Below are 22,706 nucleotides of genomic sequence, written 5' to 3'. Positions count from 1 at the left end.
GAGGGGTCATGTTGGCAGGCGGAGCTTTGACGGGTCCAAATAGCCGAGCCGCTGGCCGGGTGCATTGCCATGCTACTTTGCAAAGGTTATTTTTAAATATTGAAAGTTGTCTCGGATTTGCATTTTTGGTGAAAAATTACACAAAAATGTGTATCAGTGGACACTGATTATGAGTGCTAAGTTGCTATAAAGTTGTACATTGTGGTTAGCAACTTGTTCATTAGTGACAATAAAGATCAGTAGTAACTTGGAGTAGTGGTCATCAACAGTAACTGAGTTACGGCTAATAGAGTTTCTACTAATGGCCTTCTATTGAATTTGAAACTGAAACGTTGTGTTGATTCATTCCCTATATAAGAAAGGTCTTGGTTTAATAATGGAATCTCTTTTTTTTTTCATAAAAGATTCTACATGTTCCTCTTGTTATATGTCGATTTTCTCATTGAAAAATTCGATAGTAGCAACGTCATAAATTAATCTGAAAGTGATCTTTACACGATTCACAAGGGTAGCCATCATAAGTTTCACTCGTCATGTCATAAGTAATTAAATAGTGCGTTGTAAGATGCACCGCAATTTATGTTACTTTCAAATCAATATTCAGTATCACAATATTATAGAGTTGCACAATTACTCAATTTTAGGGTTCACTTAATATACCATGTAACTTTTAATAACTAGCATTAGGTATCATATACATATATGCTTGTTTTTAACACATACATGTGTTTGTACACACACAAATAGACACCAATAATTACTTTGAACTTAGGTTAAAAATGTCATCAGCTATCTTTTGAGCATCCATGGCAGCTCCAATGATTCCTGTTCCTGCAAGTCCAGCACAATAAAACCCATTCTCTCCTTTCCAATGATTCGGATACATTGGCTTTGGTGTTCCATTTTTGTTCAAAAAACAATCATTTCCCTGCATTATATATTTTTTATAAAAAAAATTAATCATATATTTTCATGATTAATTTCAATACACTAAAAGAATGCCAATGAGCTTGTGGCGGAGTGGTAAGGGAGAGATTTTGTGTTCTATGTGACCAAGGTTCGATTCTTGCCCGCCAACATTTAGTTTCAGATGCACCAGGATGATAAAGGTAGATTAGGCGAGTAGGTGGCGTTCATTAGTATTAGTTGGATCCTTGAACAACACTGGTTTTATCTCACCTCACTGTCGTGCTTTCGGGCGAGTGTTCACGAGCATTAGTCTTAGATGTGGGATTTCCCCGTATCGAAAGACAAGTGTTTCATAATGTGATGAATTTAGCCGGTAGCCAATTTGAATGTTACGTGTCGTTTTAGTTTATTTGGGTATTAAGTACTTTCCATTCTAGGGGGTAATATGGGTTGTTTTCTGTTTGTTTGCGGATTATATTTGTAACTCTAGTTTTTATATAAAGATATCCTAGTGAAGGATATCCAGAATTTGAGTAAAATTTCTTGATTTCATAGTTTTCTTCTTTCATACGATTTCTAACCCTATCATTGAAAGATTCATTGACCGTTAAAAAAAAGCAAAAAACAATACTAGAAGAATGAAAGTAACCTGAAGCCACAAATGGGTTGATCTTCTGAATCCAGTGGCAAATATAATTGCATCAAACTGATAACACTTCCCATTCTCGAAGACAATTTCATCTCCTCCGCCTTTTATACTTTTTAATGCTGGCAAAACCTGCTTGCATTTTAACAATTGGAAAATTAAATTACCAAAATAGGTATGTTTTGATATATATAATTTTTAAAAATAAACTTGACTTATAGGTACTGTTCGTTTTAAGGATTTGAAAGGAATTCTAAGAAATGAGATTTTAAATCCCATGAATTGATATGTTCGTTTCATTAAATAAAAGAATGGGAATGGAAACTAAATCCCATCAAATCCCACATTTCATGGGATTTTAAAATCCCATATATTTTAAAGGATTGTTAAGGATTTTCTTATTAACAATAAAAACCCTTCCAAAAAAAATTCAAAAAAATTAATAAAAAAATCATAACTCAAAATACAAGTAAAAAACGAAAAATGTAAAAAAACTAAAACGTTTCCGCCTTTGCCCTTGTTCTTAAAGAAAAAAAAACGAGAAATGAACTGAAACTGAAAGTTAAGGAAAACGAAACACAAACCAAAACTGAACCGAATTGATAGAAACCGAAAAAATCGATCAAAACGAAACAAAAAAACTGCACCGAATTGATGGAAACCAAAAAAATCGATCAAAACGAAACAAAAAAACTGAAACCAAACAGAAATGAATCTGAAAAAACCGAACACAACGAAACAAAAGGCCAAAAACGAATCCTTAACCAACCAAAAACAAACAAAAGAAACCGAAACCCAACCTATCCAGTGCGAAAACTCGCGTCAGCTCGAAACCAATTCCAATTCCAACACATATTAACCAACCAAACACCTGATAGGGATTTTCAAACATTCCATTCCATTCCAATTCCAATTCCAATTTCAAATCCTTTAAAAAAAAGTCTGTGAAACAAACGCGCCCTTAGTCTACAGCTCTCTAGAGTAGGGATGAGCTCGGTACCATACCAGTACCGGTACCGAAAATCGAAAATTTTTGGTACCAGTACTGGTACCGAAATGTTCGGTTCGGTACCAGTATTTAAGGTAAAATTCGGGAAATATCGGTACCGTACCGGTCCCGAAAACTCAAAACCTTGGTATTGATTCGGTACCGACGGTACCAAATCGATACCGATTACGGTACCGGTACTGGTACCAATCGCTACCATACCGATTTTTGCTTATCCATACTCTAGAGTCTAGACGTCTCCTTCTAAACCAGTAGGATTGCATCACGAGGGACAAGCCGACTAATCTTAGCCTACATTTTTTGGACGCTGAAATTTATAAAAAGTCAGGAGGCCCACCTTTGACCAACCATTACTTAACATGTGTCCTAAACATGTTAAGTTTAGCTTACACTCCATTTTTTAGCCATTTGCAAATAGGCTATCAGAAGGACGTTGGCTTAACCAGCTTGGCTCCTTTTACCTTAGCATACTTGCAGAAGGCTAAAAAACTAGATTTGTGGGCTAAATTTAGCCTACCTTAGGCATGGATCAAGTAATGGTTGGTTAGAAGACGGCCCGTCACTTTTTATAAATTTCGGTGCCAAACTCGAAATGTTGGCCATGTCAGCAAAGGGTCATATCAACAAGCATATATATATATGAATGATGTTACATGTTGTAAAGCTTGAGAAAGTTAGATCGACCTGAATTTTTCCGGATTTGATATTTTTGAACACGCCCATGTCTATAACTGGGTACTTGTTGTCTCTCACTTTGATAAAAAATGGACCTTCTTTGGGCCTTTCCATCCCATACTTTGTTATATCTCCATACATTAGCTTGCTAGACCACACCAAGAGCGAATCCACCACATTTAGTGATAACTTTTTTAATAATAACAATCCAATTGTTACAGACCATTTTGAAATTATATGAATCTACAATACCAAACATAAACATGTTAGTAAGTCGTTATGGTCCAAAAAATATGCAGCATGCATCGAAAATCAATGTCTTTTATCATTGGAACAGTGTTGTAAAAATCGGGACTAGTCTGTGATAATTAATTACTAGTTGGACAGTGATTGATTAATGTTTCGGTAATCAGTCAGAAAATTGGTAGTCGGACCTAGTCAGTCTAAGTTGATCCTAGCCGGACCTTAATTCGGCCTTAACTCCAACCGATTGCCAGCAAATTTGGGCAATTTCCAGTCAAATTCCGATGACTCCAGCATATTCCGGCGATTCCATACTTATACAGAAAAATGTGTGCACATGTGTTTGTGTGTATAAAAATATATGTATGTACGAAAAAAATTAAAAACTTTATATAATAATTTCAATCCAATTAATCCCAAGTTACATTAGCAAATATGAGAAGTAAGTTTCATAGATATTTTCATTCATTGCTCTTTTACTCACTAATATGGGATGTGGGGTACTTTTTATTATTAAAAGTTAAATTCTTTTTTTCTTGTTGAAGAAACACTAAGTGACCCCGGGCAGATTACAGATAATCTGGGGGTTAAGTAGATGTTTCCCACGAGGGTTAGGTCCGGCAAAGATGGTTATTCTTCTGATGACCTGCAAAACAGACACCGTGAGCTCGTTACTGAGAAGGGGGGGGGTACCTCCTTGTGACCACCCTCCGGAGTGAGAATCAGACTAGATTGCTCTGAATATAAGTGTATAGAGAGAGAAATAGCTAGAGAGAAGATAAGATACAAGATGATGATACCGTTCCAAGGTGTTGGAGTATTTATAGCCGAAGGTAGGTGTCCAAGAAGGTACAGCCAGCTGTATAATATTCCTTTTCTACCAACTGTGGGCTACGCACGTGCCATGCTAGTGGTTGGTGGGTAGGCAGCGGCTGATAGTGACATGGCCGGCTGTGTACTATTCCTTTTCCACCAACTGCAGGCTATGTACGTGCCACGACAAGGGTTGGTGAGTAGGCAGCGGCTGATAGTGACATTAAGTACTAGAGCGTGCTGCTCGTCGTACTGTTGTCAGTGAGCTGTCGCTGCTTTGGTCAGATCTTTTGTCCATACCTTGGCAGGTATAGTACAAAAGATCCTCCAGGAGCGTACGGACTGGCTCATTTGGGCGGGAGTATTCCCGGCTTTGGGCGGGAGTATTCCCGGCTTGCTCATTCCTTCTTCAGGTGACATTACTGAATTATTTAAGAGTTAGTGCCTTGTGCGTGTAGCCTTGCTATTAGTGCGGGTAGCCTTCCCTGATGGCTAGTATCCGCAGCTGCGGGAACAGGCGGGGTACGTCACCATTGGGAGGCTTTTCCTGCGGGAACAGCTTGCGTACTGCGCGTAAGGTCGTCATCTCTGAGCGTGGCGGGTCCTGCGGATCCAGTTGGTCTTTGCGCAGACGTCCCTCTTTAAGGTGAGTCTTGCGGGTCCAACTGCGAAGACGTCCCTCTTTGAGGTGAGTCTTGCGGGTCCAACTGGGCTCTGCTGGGACCTACCTCTTCAAGTCCCCCCAGTCCAATGTTCTTCTCATGAATTGTTAATAAGTGAGGTGAACTTTTGGACTTAAGCAAGGGGTTTTGAAAAGGGTTTAGTTTTAAGGTTCTCCGCGGGGATTCTTCCCGCGGGTTTCCTAATGTCACGTGCAGAAATTCCCGACTTTTCTGCTTGATCTTTGGGTATGATGCGGGTAGGTGTGTAACCTCCTCGCAAGTCAGGAGCGTTGAGTTTCACTTGTGTAGATTCTCCACGGGGTTTTGGTAGTTTTAGACACAGTGATCAATTATGTTAAACAACCAATTCTATCTTGGAGCTTCAAACAATCTAGTTCTCAACGTTCCCGCTCTGCGGGGATGTTATTTCCCTTTCCACAAGCATGGCCCAGAAGACCCTTCTTGGTTTCAATTCCCTGCGAGTGCTAAGTATGTGAAGGGTTTCGCCTTGACACTGTACCCACACTCGTCTTATAGTTACTTTACTTCCAAGGTATTCTTGGTTTCAATTCCCTGCGGGTGCTAGGTATGTGAAGGGTTTTGCCTTGACACTGTATGGAAGGATGCTGGGGCAGAGGCGCCACAGATTCCCATCGTCCTCGAATACGGTTTGAACTCTATCCCTTACGGTATGCTTCATATCTTTTTGCTGATTTAGGGTTTTTCTTCTAACTGTTTCTGTTTATTGTCAGAGGGGAACAACTTGCAGTCGCTTCTGCAACCGCGTGAGAGCGGTGGTCCCGCTCGGCTGGGTACTCGTGCTCTCGACGAGAACGAGTTGCCCATCTTGGAGCAAACGGCGGATCGGTTTGTGGAGGTCTACCCGCCAGGCCACGAAATTCTGAGCGCCACGCGACCAGGTAAGGGTTTCATTAACCCTCGCCTTCTTCATGCTCAAACCTCTGCTGGAGTTTCTCTAATTTTGTCATCTTCTGATGAGGAATCCGCAGATGGTCCTTTCTTCGTGACGAAGAAGAAAGCTGCCAGCGTGAAGGGCAAGGCGAAGGTTGCCTCCACTGCCGATCAGGGGAACCGGTCTGACTCGGAGACCGAAAGTGAGGAGGCGGCGGGGAACCCTGGTGGTGGTGAGACAACTGTCTCGGAGGTTGAGACAGCTGCCACCTCCGCGCGACCAAGTTCTACGACGGTGACTGGCGTGAAGAGGCCAGTTCCATCGGGTTCGTCCCCGCCCGTCAGAACCTTCAAGATTAAGAAAACTCGTAAGTACTTTTTATTTATCTTACCCGCAATTCTTTTCGCCATTGTTTTTAATATCTTGTCTTCATGCAGGCGTGGATGTAACCGCATTCCAAAGTGATGCGGGAAGGAGCAGTTCTGGACCCACGACGGTAGGTTTGGTCAACCTACCCGAGGCGATGACCCAGGCAGCTGCGCCTGTTTGCAGCATTGGTTCAGTTGCTCATCCCGTTGAGGCAACTGTTCCAACTGTAACGTCATCTCCGCCGGCTGTCAGTGCCATATTCACTGCATCCTTCACTGAGCCGGCGCTGATTTTTTCTGCAGGCTCCTCCGCAGCGGCGGCCTCGGTTGTGAGTTCACCTCCAGTGAGTTCACCTCCGATGGTCTCTACCGCGGCGGCTTCAACCGTGCCTCCGGCACCGGCGACTACCTCGTCCCCGGCCGGTCCATCAGGTATGTTCAGCGTTAGGGCTTCTAGCCAATCTCTGCCTCCTTCCCATCTGCCTGACCTCTTGGATGGATATCCCTTAGGTTCGGGTGATGAGTTTGGCGGCTACCGGCCTGTTGTCGACCCTACAGGTGCGTAGGGTTATTTTGGCCCTTTTTTTTGCATCATCTTTTCATAACTGTTTTTTGTTTTTACAGTGTCGGATTCCAATGAGGTGTATGTTCCACGGTGGAACATCCGCCGGGGAACAACCCTTCGGACGGCTGTGGACTGCGTCGAGTGGGCGCGCCACGCAGCCCCAAGTGGTGCGTTGGGGGAAGCTTTGTCTAGCTACTAGGAGGGTAGGCTGACGAATGAGCTTCGGATTATCCTTGCCCGGATGCAGCCGCGCGTCGAGTTGCTTTGTCGTGAAAACGACAAGTTAAAGACGGCGCGTAGCCAGGAAGTGGCTCAGGCGCGGGCTATCCGGGAGGAGAACAGGAGACTTACCGGCATTGCTGCAGAGAAGGAAAAGGCCTTCAAGGCCCTCGAGGTTGAAGTTCAGGCCCGGCTCGAGGCCCGTTCCAAGGCTACCCAAGCTGTTAACGAACAGCTTAGGTTGGCTAAGGAAACTGCGCGGAATGCGACCGAGAGGGCCACCAAAGCTGAAGCTGTTGCTGAGCCTGTGCGCGCCGAGAATGAGGATCTTAAAGCCAAAATAGAGAGGCTCCAGCAGGCTCATGATGCCTTGGCCATGGAAGACGCCAAGAAGCTCCAAGAGATCTTGGATCAGAAGGGTATGCTTGACCACACTGAGCGTAAGCTGAAGGCGTTGAAGAGGCTGCTGCTAAGGAAGTGTTGCTTGCCAACCTTAACAAAAATGAAGCCGAATGCGCCCGTGACCAAGCTCAAGCTGCCCTCCAGGAGGCTCTGATTACCAAGGAATGGCTTCTACGAGAAGCGTTGTCGCAGGTATGCGTAGCTTCATAATGTCTTTACGCTTTTCTTTATACTTATAAAAGTTTTTGATATATATTTTTTTTGTAGGTTGTGCATCGGATCTTCACGAACACATCTTATGACGATGCCATGAGCGCAGCCCTCAACGCTTCCTATGAGGATGGGGAAAAGGCTGGTTTCTTGCTTGGTCTGGGGTTTGTTGAGAAGGGCATCCCGCCTTCCAACTTCCCTCTTTATGACGTGGACACTGAAGCTGCCTATGACCAAGCAGTGAACCAGTATGCTGCCTTCCCGCATCCGGTGGTGGAGAAGGTGAACGAAATTGCTGCTGCTGATGATGGGCTAACCATTCTCAAGACTTTCCTTGAACCGCCACAACCAACTGATGGTGCGGGTTCAAGTGGGTTTGGAGGGAGTGGTCCTGAAGTTTGAACCTTGAGATCCCTTCCCACCGTTAGGATAGATTTATATTTCTGTAGGCGGGTAGATACCTGGCCATTCTTGTAATGTTTGAATTTTTTATGAAATATAAATGTTTGTACGGGTAGGACCGTCACTTTCACTGGATGACTTGCTTTATAAACGTTATATGACTTGCTCATGCATATTATAGTTTAATTTGGCACTTGTTTTGCCTCATAAACAATATATGATTCGCTCATGCATACTTTAGTTTAACTTAGCAATTTTCCAAGTGTTTTGGATAAGTTAACATTTCGACGCGTGGTTGTCAGTAGGTTAGTATTCAGTTTCCTCTATCATGATTGTGCGGGTAGGACCGTCACTTTCATTTAGTGGGATGACCAAATTTCACCTATAACTGACCTGCGTGAAGGATTTCCTCATCTTTCCCTTAGAAATTTCTGCCGTTTTTTGTGTTTATGCGGGTTTTGCCGCCGTCCACACGCAACGACTTCCCCACTTATTTACGCGGTGAATACCGGCATATCAGTGTTTTGAATAAGTTAAACCTTTCGACGCGCGGTTGTCAATAGGTTAATGTTCAGTTTCCTCTATCATGATTGTGCGGGTAGGACCGTCACTTTCATTTAGTGGGATGACCAAACTTTACCTATAACTGACCTGCGTGAAGGTTGTCCTCATCTCTTAGAAATTTTTGCCGTTTTTTGTGTTTATGCGGGTTTTGCCGCCGTCAACATGCAACGACTTCTTTTCACACTTATTTATGCGGTGAATACCGGCATATCAGTGTGGAAAGTTCATAAGTATAAATGTAAGACCATCAGCGTCAATGTGATAAGGAGAATCATTTCCATTAGAAGTGGCTCTGGGCCTTTTCTTTACAAGTTTGGAATTGATCTACATGCAACCTGTGTAATTGAGCTTCCTTCCATGTTCTTGGGATGGGGGTGTCATCGAGCCTTCCGAGCCGATATGCACCTGGTTCGGAATCTCGTTGTTTACGCAGTATGTAGTCTCCAACATTGAAGCTGCAGTTTCATCCGTGTTTTCCCCGACTGTGGTTCTACACGCATTAGCCTGCTTAGCGTCCATTACGCCACGAGGTGAGCGAGTTTCCCATTTCTGACGAATGCTTCGACGACGTCCTTCAAGTCTACGCATTCCTCGGTGGTGTGGCCTTTTGTCCTGTGGAAGTCACAGGATTTGCTTTGATCAGCGTTTGGACGCTGTCGGATAATTGGAGCCTCTGGCCATGGGAGCCTCTCTGTGGCGAATATCTCGGTGACGCTTTTGGTGAGTGGCGTCCATCTGGAGTTCCGGTTCGACAACTGCATGTTATCCTTTCCGCCTAACCGAGGGTGCGAGCCGGATGAGGTGTCAAAGTTTACCCTTGACTGCCAAATACCTAGCTTCCTCTTTTTGTTTAGTCGGGCGGTAAGGACGTTGTTTTCTCTTGTTTTCTGAGTGTAGAGGTTTGTGCTCTGGGGAAGATCTCTACCCAGTTGCTTTTCCATTTACGCAAAGCGTTTAGCTGCTGTCATGATGGCATCCCATGTGGATGGCATGCCATCTTTACCCGTCAATGTGCGGATAAGCTCTGGGTATTCGGCGCCTTGGATGAAAGCTGCGCGAACAAGATCCTCGCTTATGGTACCCAGACTCAGCTTCTTTGAGTTGAAGCGAGTGATGAAGTCGAGTAAAGACTCATCTTCCTCTCGGATGCAGTTGAGGATCGTCCATTGCTCTTCGGTATACTTTCTTTGTTGACTGAAGTGTTGGCTGAACTTCTGTTGGAAGTCTGCCCAATCGTAGATGTGGTGGACCGGTAGACGGTCAAACCACGCTCTGGCTGCCCCAACAAGCGTCATTTGGAACATGTAACAACACGTGGGTTCCGTCCAATTCCTGACGGTTGCCCCCGCTATGAATATGTTCAAATGATTGTCTGGGTCAGATATACCATCATATGTGCCTATGTTGGACATTTGTTTGGCACTTTTCGGGGCAATTGCTTCCGCAATGTCCCTTGCAAATTTGGACGTTCCCGCATTTGCAACAGTTGGTCTGAAGGTTTTAGAGAAGTCACGTGGGCTTCCACCCACGTTCCTTGGTTTGAAGGCTTCTCCAAAATTTCTTCTGTGGAAATCTGCTTGTTTACGCTTCCCTTTCGCCCTATGGCGTGGGTTTGCGTCACTGTCAGATTCTTCCCTATCATCATACTCGCACTCATTACTCATGTTGAGCTGTTGTCGAGTACTTCCGAATTCGTCAGCCTATTGGAGTGAACGTAAGCGTTCATCCAACTCAGCTTGGAATTCTTTCTGACGTGCTTCCGCCCACGCTTTAACTTGATCAAGTGTTTGGTGGGGGAGCCTCGTCTGTCGTCTCTCCAACTGGGTATCGGTGAACCCCAGTGAAGGATTGTTTACTGCACTTGCCTCGGCTTGGGTAACCGGGGGAAGTGTTCGTAAAATTTACTGCACTTGCCCCGGCTTGGGTAACCGGGGTAGTGCTCTTAAAATTTGTGTACTCGCCGGTGTTCCCCCCAGTAGTTGGGGTTGTGGTTACCGGGGTTTCTTGGTCACTCGCTGGCCTTGGCACCGGAGTAACCTTAACCATCTTTCCAGAAGTTTTGAAAAAACTGAAAAAAAATAAGTTCTAGCTTTTATGCACGGATGGCGCCAATGAAGAAACAATAAGTGACCCCGGGCAGATTACGGATAATCTGGGGGTTAAGTAGATGTTTCCCACGAGGGTTACGTCCGGCAAAGATGGTTATTCTTCTGATGACCTGCAAAACAGACACCGTGAGCTCGTCACTGAGAAGGGGGGGGGTACCTCCTTGTGACCACCCTCCGGCGTGAGAATCAGACTAGATTGCTCTGAATATAAGTGTATATAGAGAGAAATAGCTAGAGAGAAGATAAGATACAAAATGATGATACCGTTCCAAGGTGTTGGAGTATTTATAGCCGAATGTAGGTGTCCAAGAAGGTACAGCCAGCTGTATAATATTCCTTTTCTACCAACTGTGGGCTACGCACGTGCCATGCTAGTGGTTGGTGGGTAGGCAGCGGCTGATAGTGACATGGCCGGCTGTGTACTATTCCTTTTCCACCAACTGCAGGCTATGTACGTGCCACGACAAGGGTTGGTGAGTAGGCAGCGCCTGATAGTGACATTAAGTACTAGAGCGTGCTGCTCGTCGTACTGTTGTCAGTGAGCTGTCGCTGCTTTGGTCAGATCTTTTGTCCATACCTTGGCAGGTATAGTACAAAAGATCCTCCAGGAGCGTACGGACTGGCTCATTTGGGCGGGAGTATTCCCGGCTTTGGGCGGGAGTATTCCCGGCTTGCTCATTCCTTCTTCAGGTGACATTACTGAATCATTTAAGAGTTAGTGCCTTGTGCGTGTAGCCTTGCTATTAGTGCGGGTAGCCTTCCCTGATGGCTAGTATCCGCAGCTGCGGAAACAGGCGGGGTACGTCACCATTGGGAGGCTTTTCCTGCGGGAACAGCTTGCGTACTGCGCGTAAGGTCGTCATCTCTGAGCGTGGTGGGTCCTGCGGATCGAGTTGGTCTTTGCGCAGACGTCCCTCTTTAAGGTGAGTCTTGCGGGTCCAACTGCGCAGACGTCCCTCTTTGAGGTGAGTCTTGCGGGTCCAACTGGGCTCTGCTGGAACCTACCTCTTCACTTGTTCACTCAATTTGGGATCATAGTTATTGGATTTATTATTGAAAAATGATTGTAGAACCTTATCTCACAACTTGGTTCCATATTAATATCTTAAAAAACAAAACCTTATTTTACAACCTGTACCATATCAATATCTTAAAAAAACAAAATCTTATTTTACAACTTGGTACCATATCAATATCTTAAAAAACAAAACCTTATTTTACAACTTGGTACCATATCAATATCTTAAAATCCTGAAACCACCACCACTTCTCAAATTCAGTTTAATTAAATTGTTCTATATATCAACTTATACTAATTTCCCATAAAAATAATTGTTAATTTTTTCTTGTCACTTCAAATCTAATTTGGAGAACAAAATATCATACCTATACTTATAAGCTTAACATGCAAGACCTAAAGAAACATATAAATGATGTAAGCTTAATAGTTAATATAGTTACCGGACTTCTGACAACAATGGATGTTGTGACACCACACTCCGACAAATCATGTGCAACTTCCATACCAGAATTACCAGCTCCGACCACCAAAACATTCTTGTTCTCATATTTTTCACCAGACTTATACTCAGTCGAGTGAATAACTTCACCTTTGAACTCACTCAACCCATCAACCTCTGGTATAAACGGCTCAGTGTTTTCTCCGGTAGCCACCACCAAAAACCGTGCCTCGTAACACCGCATCCCATCACCTATTATCTATTAATAGAGGATAATATATACATATATATATATATATATATATATATATATATATATATATATATATATATTCAATAAGTTTGCACGAAACAGAAAAAATTGAACCAAAAAAAAACATTGCAAAACCTCCGGTTTGATTTTATGTTATTGTAAGAACTGAACTTACGGTTTTGTTTCGAATTTGCCCAAATAGAAACCAAAAAAAACTAACGAATATAAAGATTTTCATTTTCAATTTTGTATTTTTTGTAATTTATAAGAATTAAATAAATCTAACTCAAATATTTTAGCCTAAATGAATTAAGTCTAAGTTCATTAATTTGGTCATTTTTAAAATTTTTTCCCCAAAATTTACAAGCTCAAATGGCAAATCCGAAAAAACCAAATTGAACAGTTTTCAAAAATTAAAAAACCGAAATTCCAGATTTAAGTTCGTTTTAGCCCAAAATATTCAATACCATAAACACTTTTATTACCTTTGTCTCCACCTTCCATAGATTCTTATCCTCATCATAACTTCACTAAGTTCTCAAACTTAGGTTTAATATCGAAACGTGACGCGTAGTCGTCCAAGTATTTCAAGAACTCGGTTCTCGGGACAAAGGTTGGATAGTTATCGGGAAAAGGCACGTGTGCAAGCTGACAAAATCGTTTAGGCAAGTGGAGATGAAACCGGACGAATGACTTCTTGTTGAATATTGAAGCGATACAATCTTCTCGTTCGAGAAGTATGTATGGGACTGAAAGTTTGTGGAGGCTTGCTGCGGTGGAGAGGCCGGCTGGGCCCGCACCAACGATGATTGCTACCGTAGTTTCAACACTGGTTGTCATGATGTTTGGGTGCACAAGGTGAGGTTCATTGTTAATAATGCTACAAATGTTATTAATAGGACTTGGAAAGTGTGGTCCTGTTATTGTCGTGGTAGTTTGGTAAGCCACTCAACCCAACAAATAATGTATCCAATTTGGTCCATGCATCACTCATCATAATATGGACTTTTGTTTTTCTTAACTTGACGACTTTAATGTTGAAAATTGTGTTAAATGAGTTATTTTCCCCTTTTTTTTCTTTCTTTCTTTCTTTGTTTTTTAACGGGTAAACGTATCCTTCAAATAGGCTACTGGCTAAATTCGCCACAGTGGGATACACTCGTCTTTCGATCCAGGAAAACTCTCACCTAAGGCCAGCGCCCGTGAATACTCGACCAAAGGCACGACAGTGCAGTGAGATAAAAATCGTTCAGTTCAAGGATCCAAGTAGTGAAAGTCACCGACTCACCTAGTCTCTCATCATCACCTTGGTGCCTCTGAAACTAAATATTGGGATAGGAATCGAACCTGGGTCACATGGAACACTAAGTCTCTCCCTTACCACACCACCACTAGATCATTTGAATTTATCTTTTTAAGTTGCATCAAACTGGCATTTTCATTTAAACGAGTAGGGGTTACATTGAAATAGACGACAAACACGCAATAAGCAACGCAACTAACCCTTTTTGAATAGCGTTTAAAAATTACATTTATAGATCTTATGGCCATAACATTACTGCTCAGGGCCGGCCCAAAGGGGGTCGAGGAGGGCGACAAACCCCGATCCATTCTCCCGATAAGCCTATAATTGTTAAAAAAATTATATACAATATATATATATATAATTTTGTTTTAAAATATAATTCTATAAAATAACTCCTTGGTGCAATGGAAAGAGTGGTGGTGTATGAAAACAAAGGTTCGTGGGTTAAATTTCCGTTTGTGGAGTTGTTTTTATGAAAAAGCTTTCATGTTGTTTTAGTAACTTTTTATGATTATAATTTTTAATCGTTTTGCTTTTGTCTGTATTGGGCTTTGAAAATGCAATTCAGTTGTTAAAATTGTCAAAATTATTTACCACATAATTAAAAGTGTGATACGAAATGCACTTTTTTTATCCTCGTCATGGCCTCGAAATTTAAAGGGATTCTCGGAGGCGACTCTGCTACTATTCATGACTTGTCGAACTTGACTAAGAGTCTCCACGGGCTCAGGAGTAAGGAAACCAAAGTATCAAACTCAAATTGTATAAACACGTATTGGTTGTAAAGACACGTTTTCTCGTATTTGATCACTTTACATGAAGCAACTATTGATGTAGTCTGACTCACCATGAAAGCACTACTTCTTAAGCCTACAAAAGGGGAACCCAAGTTACTGTTTTTGTTTTATTTTTAATTTTGGTCATGGAGAACTAAAGGGCATGTCCTGTTTTAGATGCTTGTGGTAGGACTTTCCAAACAGCTCGACCGATGGACAAATGCTTTGTCGATTTTTGGCTCGGTTGTAAATGAGCTGATCGTCATGGTCCGGTATTTAAACGAGCCAAGCACGAGCAAAGGTCTACACGCTCACTTTAGTTTTTAATTTATATGTGTGTGTTTGTGTGTGTGTGTGTAATTAGAGGATGGATCATGTGAGAAATTAAGTTACTAAGATAATTACGAGATATCAAGAGGCGTGATTAAAACAATGTTACCTATATTTTTGGTTAAAATTATGCAATATGTGATTGAAACAAACTAGTGTTATACTTAGATGGTTATTTATTTATTTATTATTATTATTATTTGCTTTCTTTGTAATTTTTAGTCTTATTTAAATTTAAAACATAAAATTTGTATTTTATATTGTTTTTTCTATGATTTATTAAAATTTTAAACTTGTTTTAAGATTAACTTCTAATATTAGTCGCACTTGTATTTACCTGTGTTAATCGAAATTAGTCTTTATGTGTAAACCCAAATTTAGATTCACAATACAAAAGAGGTCTCTAGGGGTTGTTTTATTCATCTAGAATTATATTATTTTTAACAAGATAATAAAAAAATTTTCGTAGATTCATGTGGCTGATATTTATGTAACTTCATACATCAATGACTATGCGCAATTGTTCTCTTTATGAGGTGGTGGTTAAATCTTGAGATCTTTATTGTTTATATTTAAAACCTGACTTAATAGGGTTTTCCCATAATAGTAGCTTTCCTTGGTATTCATGCGTGAGTCAAGACAAAAACATCAAAATCAGTATAGATGTTTGATATCTCGTAAAAAAAAATAATAATAATAATTAAAAAAAAACTCATTCAAATACATGTAGTATACCGTACTAGCGAACAATAACATCATATGTCATGTGATTATGCCGTATACGAAACAAGTGACATGTCTTTATCGGTACTTCCATGTTTGCTTGAGTTGTCACCTTATCTATAGATAAGGCTAATTTTTGAATTAGTAAACGTGTTGTTCATCTACACATTTTTTTTCTCTTAAAGTGTGTTTTTTTTTTTTCTAACTTAACATTAAGAATATACTTTACTCTTTATAAATCAAATAAAAATATGTTTGATTTTATATTATTTTTAAGGAAAATTGGAAAAAAAATCTCAATTATGCCCTCTTGGCAAATTACAATCTCAACGTTTACATTTGGCTGGCGACGGTTCTAACTAAATGCATGTGTATTTGTTTTTAATGATCCGCAACTAACGGATGATTCACTTCGTTAGTCTGTTGCTTACGTGGCACACACATATGCCAAAAATAAAACTTGTGTGGTGCAGTTATGTGGCATGGACTCTTTATAGACGTCTTTAAAGTATTATACAAACTAAAAATTGAAAACTCTCTGTCTCTTCATTTAGTTCGTATTCGTGTTAGTGAATGAAAATATGGAGTTCAAAATTTTGTTTATTTAATACTTAACAGATGTTTATAAAAAGTCTATGCCATGTAAGATTTTTTCTTTTAAAGTAGAGCGTCCCACGTAAGTAACAGACTAACGGAGTTAACCATCTGTTAGTCACGAACTATTGAAAACAAGTACACCTTTAGCTAGAACTATCATTTATTAATATGACATAGTTGAGATTATTTATAACTAATTTTCCTATTTTTAATGATAGGTTTTACATTACTCTAAGTTTTGATTTAGTTATAACATTTGTATTTTCCACCAAAACATTTTTTCTGAAATAGAAACACGTGTTAGAAATTTAAAATCACGTGCCAAATAGGGGTGTTTAAGAAATCCGAAATTCGAAAAAAAAAAAATGAAATCTGAACCGAAACCGAAACCTAGTCTGAATTCTTATTCGGATCGGATCGATCCTAATATCTGAATAACTAATTCGGAACGGATTCGGATATAGATTTTAAAAAATTCGGATAGTTTGGATAATTCAGATATCCGAATAATCTGAACAAATAACTTGTGTTTTAATTATTTGAAGTTCGACTTTATTCGTGTACTGTTTTAATTTTTAAAACAATGATGGATCATGGATTTAATTAGACTTTTGTTCGAATTTTGACTTTTGTTTGTGTGTGTTTTATATTAATTTTTCGGTTCTGTATTTTTTATGTAATTAGACGTTGTTTGAATGTTTGTTATACGGTTTATTTCGGGTTATTCGGGTAATTTCGGATTATCCAAACCGAATCCATCCGAAATCAATTCAGATCGGATTGAAACACCCATAATTCCGATCTGATCGGATTTCGGATAGGGTCCTAATTTGAAATCCGAACAATCCGAACCGAATAGCTCGAATAATTCATTATTCGAGCTGATGAACACCCCTAATGCTAAATACGGAAATATGTGATTGTATAACGATTTAGGTTTCTTCCTTTTCTTCTAGTCCTAAATTTAGTATTTGTAATTATAAGGGTAAGAAAATTAGACCTGAATCTTGCCGGACTTAATATGTTCGAATGCACCCATATCGATGACCGGAAACTGATTGTCTCTCACTTTGAGAAAAAAATGGACCTTCTTTGGCCCTTTGGATCCCATACTTTGTTAGATCTCCATACATTAGCTTGCTAGACCAAACCAGAAGCTTATCCACCACATTCAGTGACAATTTTTTTAATAACAACAATCCAATTGTTACCGACCATTTTGAAAGTATATGAATCTACAATACCAACAGAAAACATATAGTAAATACCAAAAAGTTGGCCTAAGGCAACCGTTATTTAAGAAAAAAAGTTGTATTAGGTGTAGTAGCATTAGACCTATGGTAACCTTCTTATCAGATAACGCAACTGTTTCTTTCAAATGCAACCTTTTAAAAATGTTGCATTTGAAAGAAACAGTTGCGTTATCAAACCAAGAGGTTGCATCAGGTCTAATGCAACTTCACCTAATGCAGCTTTTTTTATAAAATAAAGGTTGTTTTAAGCAAAATTTTTAGCAGTAGTAACATGAAAGATTCCTATATAAGTAATTTTGACTACATTTTATTCATATGGGATTTTTGAGGGCTTATGCCTTATTCTGACTCGGCCTCTTACTCTCTTACTGTCTGTATAAACGTTATGACTTGTATGATGTTTAATTACAATGCGTAAGTAGTCACGTGCAAGGAAGATTAAAGCTTACCGGACTTCGGACAATGATGGAGGTTTTTGCACCACACTCCGCCAAATCATGTGCAACTTCCATGCCGGAATTACCCGCTCCGACAACCAAAACATTCTTATTCTCGTATTTTTCACCAGACTTATACTCAGTCGAATGAATAACTTCACCTTTAAACTCAGTCAACCCATCAACTTTTGGTACAAACGGCTCGGTGTTTTCTCTCGTAGCCACCACCAAATACCGCCCCTCATAACATCGCCTATTGTAAAATGATAAAATATTAAATAATCTGTTGGTAAAGATTGTCTTACAATACATAGGAATTATAAAGAAACTCTAAAAATGAGTCTGTGTAGGCGTGAACACACACTAACAAACCTTAATAATATATATATATATATATATATATATATATATATATAATAGAAAAAATTCACAAAATAGTCTATTTTGATCAACATTTTTCAATTCTAGCCATGGTTTGAAAAAAATACCCAAAATAGTCATTTTTTCTGTCGGATCCGACGGAATTCGTTGACCAGTAAAGTCACGTCACGTGTCAACGTGTTAATGGATTTGAAAAAATTAGTTAAAGAACCGTCGGATCCAACAGAATTTTTAATGGATTCGGCGGAATTCTTCATCTTCGAACTTTCAACTCTAAACCTCCATAACCTTCATCTCCATCTTTCTTATTTCTCCACAAAATCAAGCAACTCTATAGTGTAAATTGCTTACCCAGCCATAGTGTTCAATTTCACTCTAGAACTTGAAATCAAAACCCCAAATTAAAAATATAGGGTTTGTCGGACAAATTAAACAGTCGGATTCGACGGAAGCATGAGCTGCACCGTCTGACACGACTATTTATTATTACGTTGGCTACCTCACGAATCCATCGGAAACTTTCATAATCAGTGGGATCCGCCGAAAAATTTCAATGCGTGTCAACATCTGATAGTCTATACTACCGTCGGATCAGTTCTTGTTTCCGTCGGATCAAACGGAATAACATGGCCATTTTGAGAATTTTTCCGAAACCATGACTGTTTTTGGAATCTGTTGATCAAAACTAATCATGTTGAGAATTTTCCCATAATAATAATACATAAGTTCAATACCTTTTATCTTAGCCTCCACCTTCCATATACTCCTATCTTCATCATACTTAGCTGACTTCACTAAGTTCCCAAACTTCGGTTTAATATCGAAATGACTCGCGTAATCGTCGAAGTAATTCAAGAGATCCAATCGAGGGACAAACGTCGGATAACTTGCGGGAAAAGGCATGTGTGCAAGCTGACAGAATCGTTTAGGTAAATGAAGATGAAACCTATCTAATGATTTCTTGTTAAACAATGAAGCAATGCAATCTTCTCTTTCGAGTAGTACGTATGGGACCGATAGTTTGTGGAGGCTTGCCGCAGTTGAGAGGCCGGCTGGACCGGCCCCGATGATGATTGCTGCCGTTTGTTCAACTCCAGCAGTCATATTCTGGCAGCAGACAGAGAGATTCATTAATAGTGGTTTATAGGCCTACCAAAATTTATGAACATAAATACATAGAAATAAAGTTAGTACTTTATTTTAATGTCACTTTAGCATCGAGTCGTTTGGTCCATACACTTGTGTGAAACTAAAGATAAAGATGCAAGCAAAGGTGAATAATTGAGTATAATGTTCTAGATATGTTGAAAAAATTGCGGAAATAGCATGCTAGCAATGGACTGGTTGTCTTTTTAAAATATATTTTGTCTTTTTTAGGAGGAGTGTGAGTTGTAACCTTATCTATGTTAATTTTTTATTCTGTGTATTTTCCTTAATTAATTAGTATACGTGTTACTGTTCATCTACACTTTTTTTTCTTTTTTACCCTAACTTAACATTAAGAATATACTTCACTCATTATTGCTCAAACAACCTTTTACAGGGTTGTTTTACATTATTCGTTTCTAAAATTTATATATCTTTTAAAATTTTAATTTTATTTATTGTAAGGTAGTTAATAATATACTTAGGATTTGATAATAAAAGAGTTTCACAAATTAATAAGATGTTATAACCCGGTTTAAAAGCTATCTGGGTTTTGTGAGACCCATGACGCGCTTATTTTTTTCCTATAGAATTGTTTCTTAATTATAAATATCTTTAAAAAAAGTCAGATATTAATTTTTAGTATATTCTTATTTTATCGGATTTTCATATCAAATAGTTAGTGAAATTAATTTTTAATATAATGAGATGTTATAACCCATTTAAGGGCTATCTAGGTTTGGTGAGACCCATACCTGTGAATTTGGGTCAAATGCATGAGAAGACTTAATTTACAAATAAAGTAATTTGGTAGCTTGAGAGAATGTAGGAATGTTTCATTTATATATATTTAAGATTAAGATAAGATAAAAATATGCTTGTTTTTATATTACTTTTAAGGAGAATTGGTAAAAAAAAAACCCCAATTATGCCCTATTGGCAAATTACAATCTCAACATCTACACTTGGTTGATGGCGGTCCCAACTAAATGCGTATTTGTTTTTAATGGTCCGCAACTAACGAACGATTCACTTCGTTAGTCTGTTGCTTACGTGACATGCACAACTGTAAAAAATAAATCTTATGTGACACAATTATGTGGCATGGACTCTTTATAAACGTCTTTTAAGTATTATACAAACAAATAATTGAATACTCTATCTCTTCATTTAGTTCGTAATCGTGTTAGTGAATGAAAAGATGGAGTTCAAAATTTTGTTTGTATAATACTTAAAAGACGTTTATAAAGAGTCCATGCCACATAATTGTGTCACATAAGATTTATTTTTGACAGTTGTGCGTGTCACGTAAGAAACAGATTAATGGAGTAACCATCCGTTAGTTGCAGACTATTGAAAATAAGTGCACCTTTAACTGGGACTGCCATTTACTAATATGATATAATTGAGATTATTTGTAATTAATTTTCCTATTTTTAATGATAGGTTTTACATTACTGAGTTTTGATTTAGTTATAACGTTTGTATTTTCCATCAAAACATTTTTTTCTGACATAGAAACATGTGTTAGAAATTTAAAATCACATGGAAAATAGAGGTGTTTAAGAAATCCGAAATTTGAAAAAAACTGAAACTGAAACCCGAATACTCCAATCTGAATTCTTATTCGGATATTTGGATCGGATCGATCCTAATATCCGGATAACTAATTCGGATCGGATTCTGATAGGGATTTCAAAAAAATTCGAATAGTTTGGATTATTCGGATATCCAAATAATCTGAATAATAACTTGTGTTTTAATTATTTGAAGTTCGGCTTTATTTGTGTGCTGTTTTAATTTTAAAACAACGATGGATCATGGATTTAATTAGACTTTTGTTCGTATTTTGACTTTTGTTTGTGTACGTTTTATATTAATTTTTCGGTTTTGTATTTTTATTTAATTAGACATTTTTTGAATGTTTGTTATACAGTTTATTTTGGGTTGTTCGGATTATTTCGGATTATCCGAACCGAATCCATTAGAAATCAATTAAGATCGGATTGGAACACCCCTAATTTCGATCGGATCAGATTTCGAATAGGGTCTTAAAAATTTGAAAACCTAACAAATCGAATCAAATAACCTGAATAATCCGTTAAACACACCTAATGCTAAATACAGAAATATGTGATTGCATTAAAAAAATAAATTAAAATAGTTCAACAACATTAAATAACCAACAATTAAATCAAGGTGAAACTTGCACTTTGTTTGTGCAGATGTTGCTACGGAGATCTCAAGATTTAGTTGATTGTTACTCATGATATTAAGGTACACCTCTATTTAATTTTTGCGATCGACACTTGATGATATCCTTGATATAGAGCCGAACTTACTGAGCTCTACTAGAGTCGACCGGTTTACTTGTCGGTTAGTAGTTTTAGTTAAGTTAAGAAAAACTAGAATTTATTACTTAGTGTCGAGATTAGTGTGTTTCTATATAACTACTTTTAGTACATCACGCCACGTGTCAGCGTGTTAATGGATCCGACGGTTTCGTCGGATCCAACGGATTTTTTAGTGGATTCGATGGAATTCTTCATCTTTTACCTCTAAAACCCTAAACCTCCATAACCAACCTTCATCTCCATCTTTCTAATTCTCCACAAAATCAAGCAACTCTATAGTGTAAATCGCTTACCCAACCATAGTGTTCAATTTCGATCTAGGGTTCGTCGGATAAATTAAACAGTCGGATCCTACGGAAGCATGAGCTGCACTGTTAGACACAACTATTTATTATTACGTTGGCTACCTCAAGAATCCGTCGGAAACTTCCATAATCAGTGGGATCCACCGGAAAATCTCAATACGTGTCTGCATTTGATAGTCTATACTAATCCGTCAAATCAGTTCTTGTTTCTATCGGATCCAACGGAATAATATGGCCATTTTGAGAATTTTTCCGAAACCTTGGCTGTTTTTGGAATCTGTTGATTAAAACTGATCATTTTGAGGTCATGGGGTATACTCTAACCCCTCTTAACTCCACATAAGCACCGCATCACTCACTTTTCTCTCTTTCACTCCATCTCACCCAAAGAAAATGGTTTAATCCATAATTAATATCAAATCAATTAGTAATTATTAATACATATTGTTCCTTTTAACTCGTTAAAAACATAATAAATGGGCTTTTTTTTAACAAACTTAACACTAGTGGGGAGTGGTTTAATGCATATTTAACGTGCCATATAATCTTAATTTATGTTAGGCATTAGAGCATACTCCATTTTCCCATGATAATAATATATAAGTTCAATACCTTTTATCTTAGTCTCCACCTTCCATATACTCCTATCTTCATCATACTTAGCTGACTTCACTAAG

The 22,706-nt window shown here is 39.0% G+C and overlaps 2 pseudogenes across 1 annotated transcript; both read right to left on the bottom strand.

Annotated features, from left to right (window-relative positions):
* Positions 1-738: 738 nt before the first annotated feature.
* On the bottom strand, positions 739-13,333 carry LOC143543943 (putative indole-3-pyruvate monooxygenase YUCCA9; annotated as a pseudogene). Its single transcript, XR_013137170.1, has 5 exons — positions 12,907-13,333; positions 12,170-12,427; positions 3,249-3,482; positions 1,559-1,687; positions 739-928 (listed from the first exon to the last, which is right to left on the bottom strand). The product of XR_013137170.1 is annotated as a putative indole-3-pyruvate monooxygenase YUCCA9 (transcript).
* Positions 13,334-17,169: 3,836 nt separating this feature from the next.
* Positions 17,170-19,328, bottom strand: LOC143543955 (putative indole-3-pyruvate monooxygenase YUCCA9 pseudogene; annotated as a pseudogene).
* Between the last annotated feature and the right edge of the window lie 3,378 nt (positions 19,329-22,706).

The sequence above is a fragment of the Bidens hawaiensis genome, unplaced genomic scaffold (assembly GCF_021521415.1).
Source record: "Bidens hawaiensis isolate Kalapana, Puna unplaced genomic scaffold, B.hawaiensis_p1.1 tig00013365_1, whole genome shotgun sequence".
Lineage (NCBI taxonomy): Eukaryota > Viridiplantae > Streptophyta > Magnoliopsida > Asterales > Asteraceae > Bidens > Bidens hawaiensis.
Note: the sequence above shows the minus strand (reverse complement) of the source record. Positions and strands in the feature narration are given on the sequence as shown.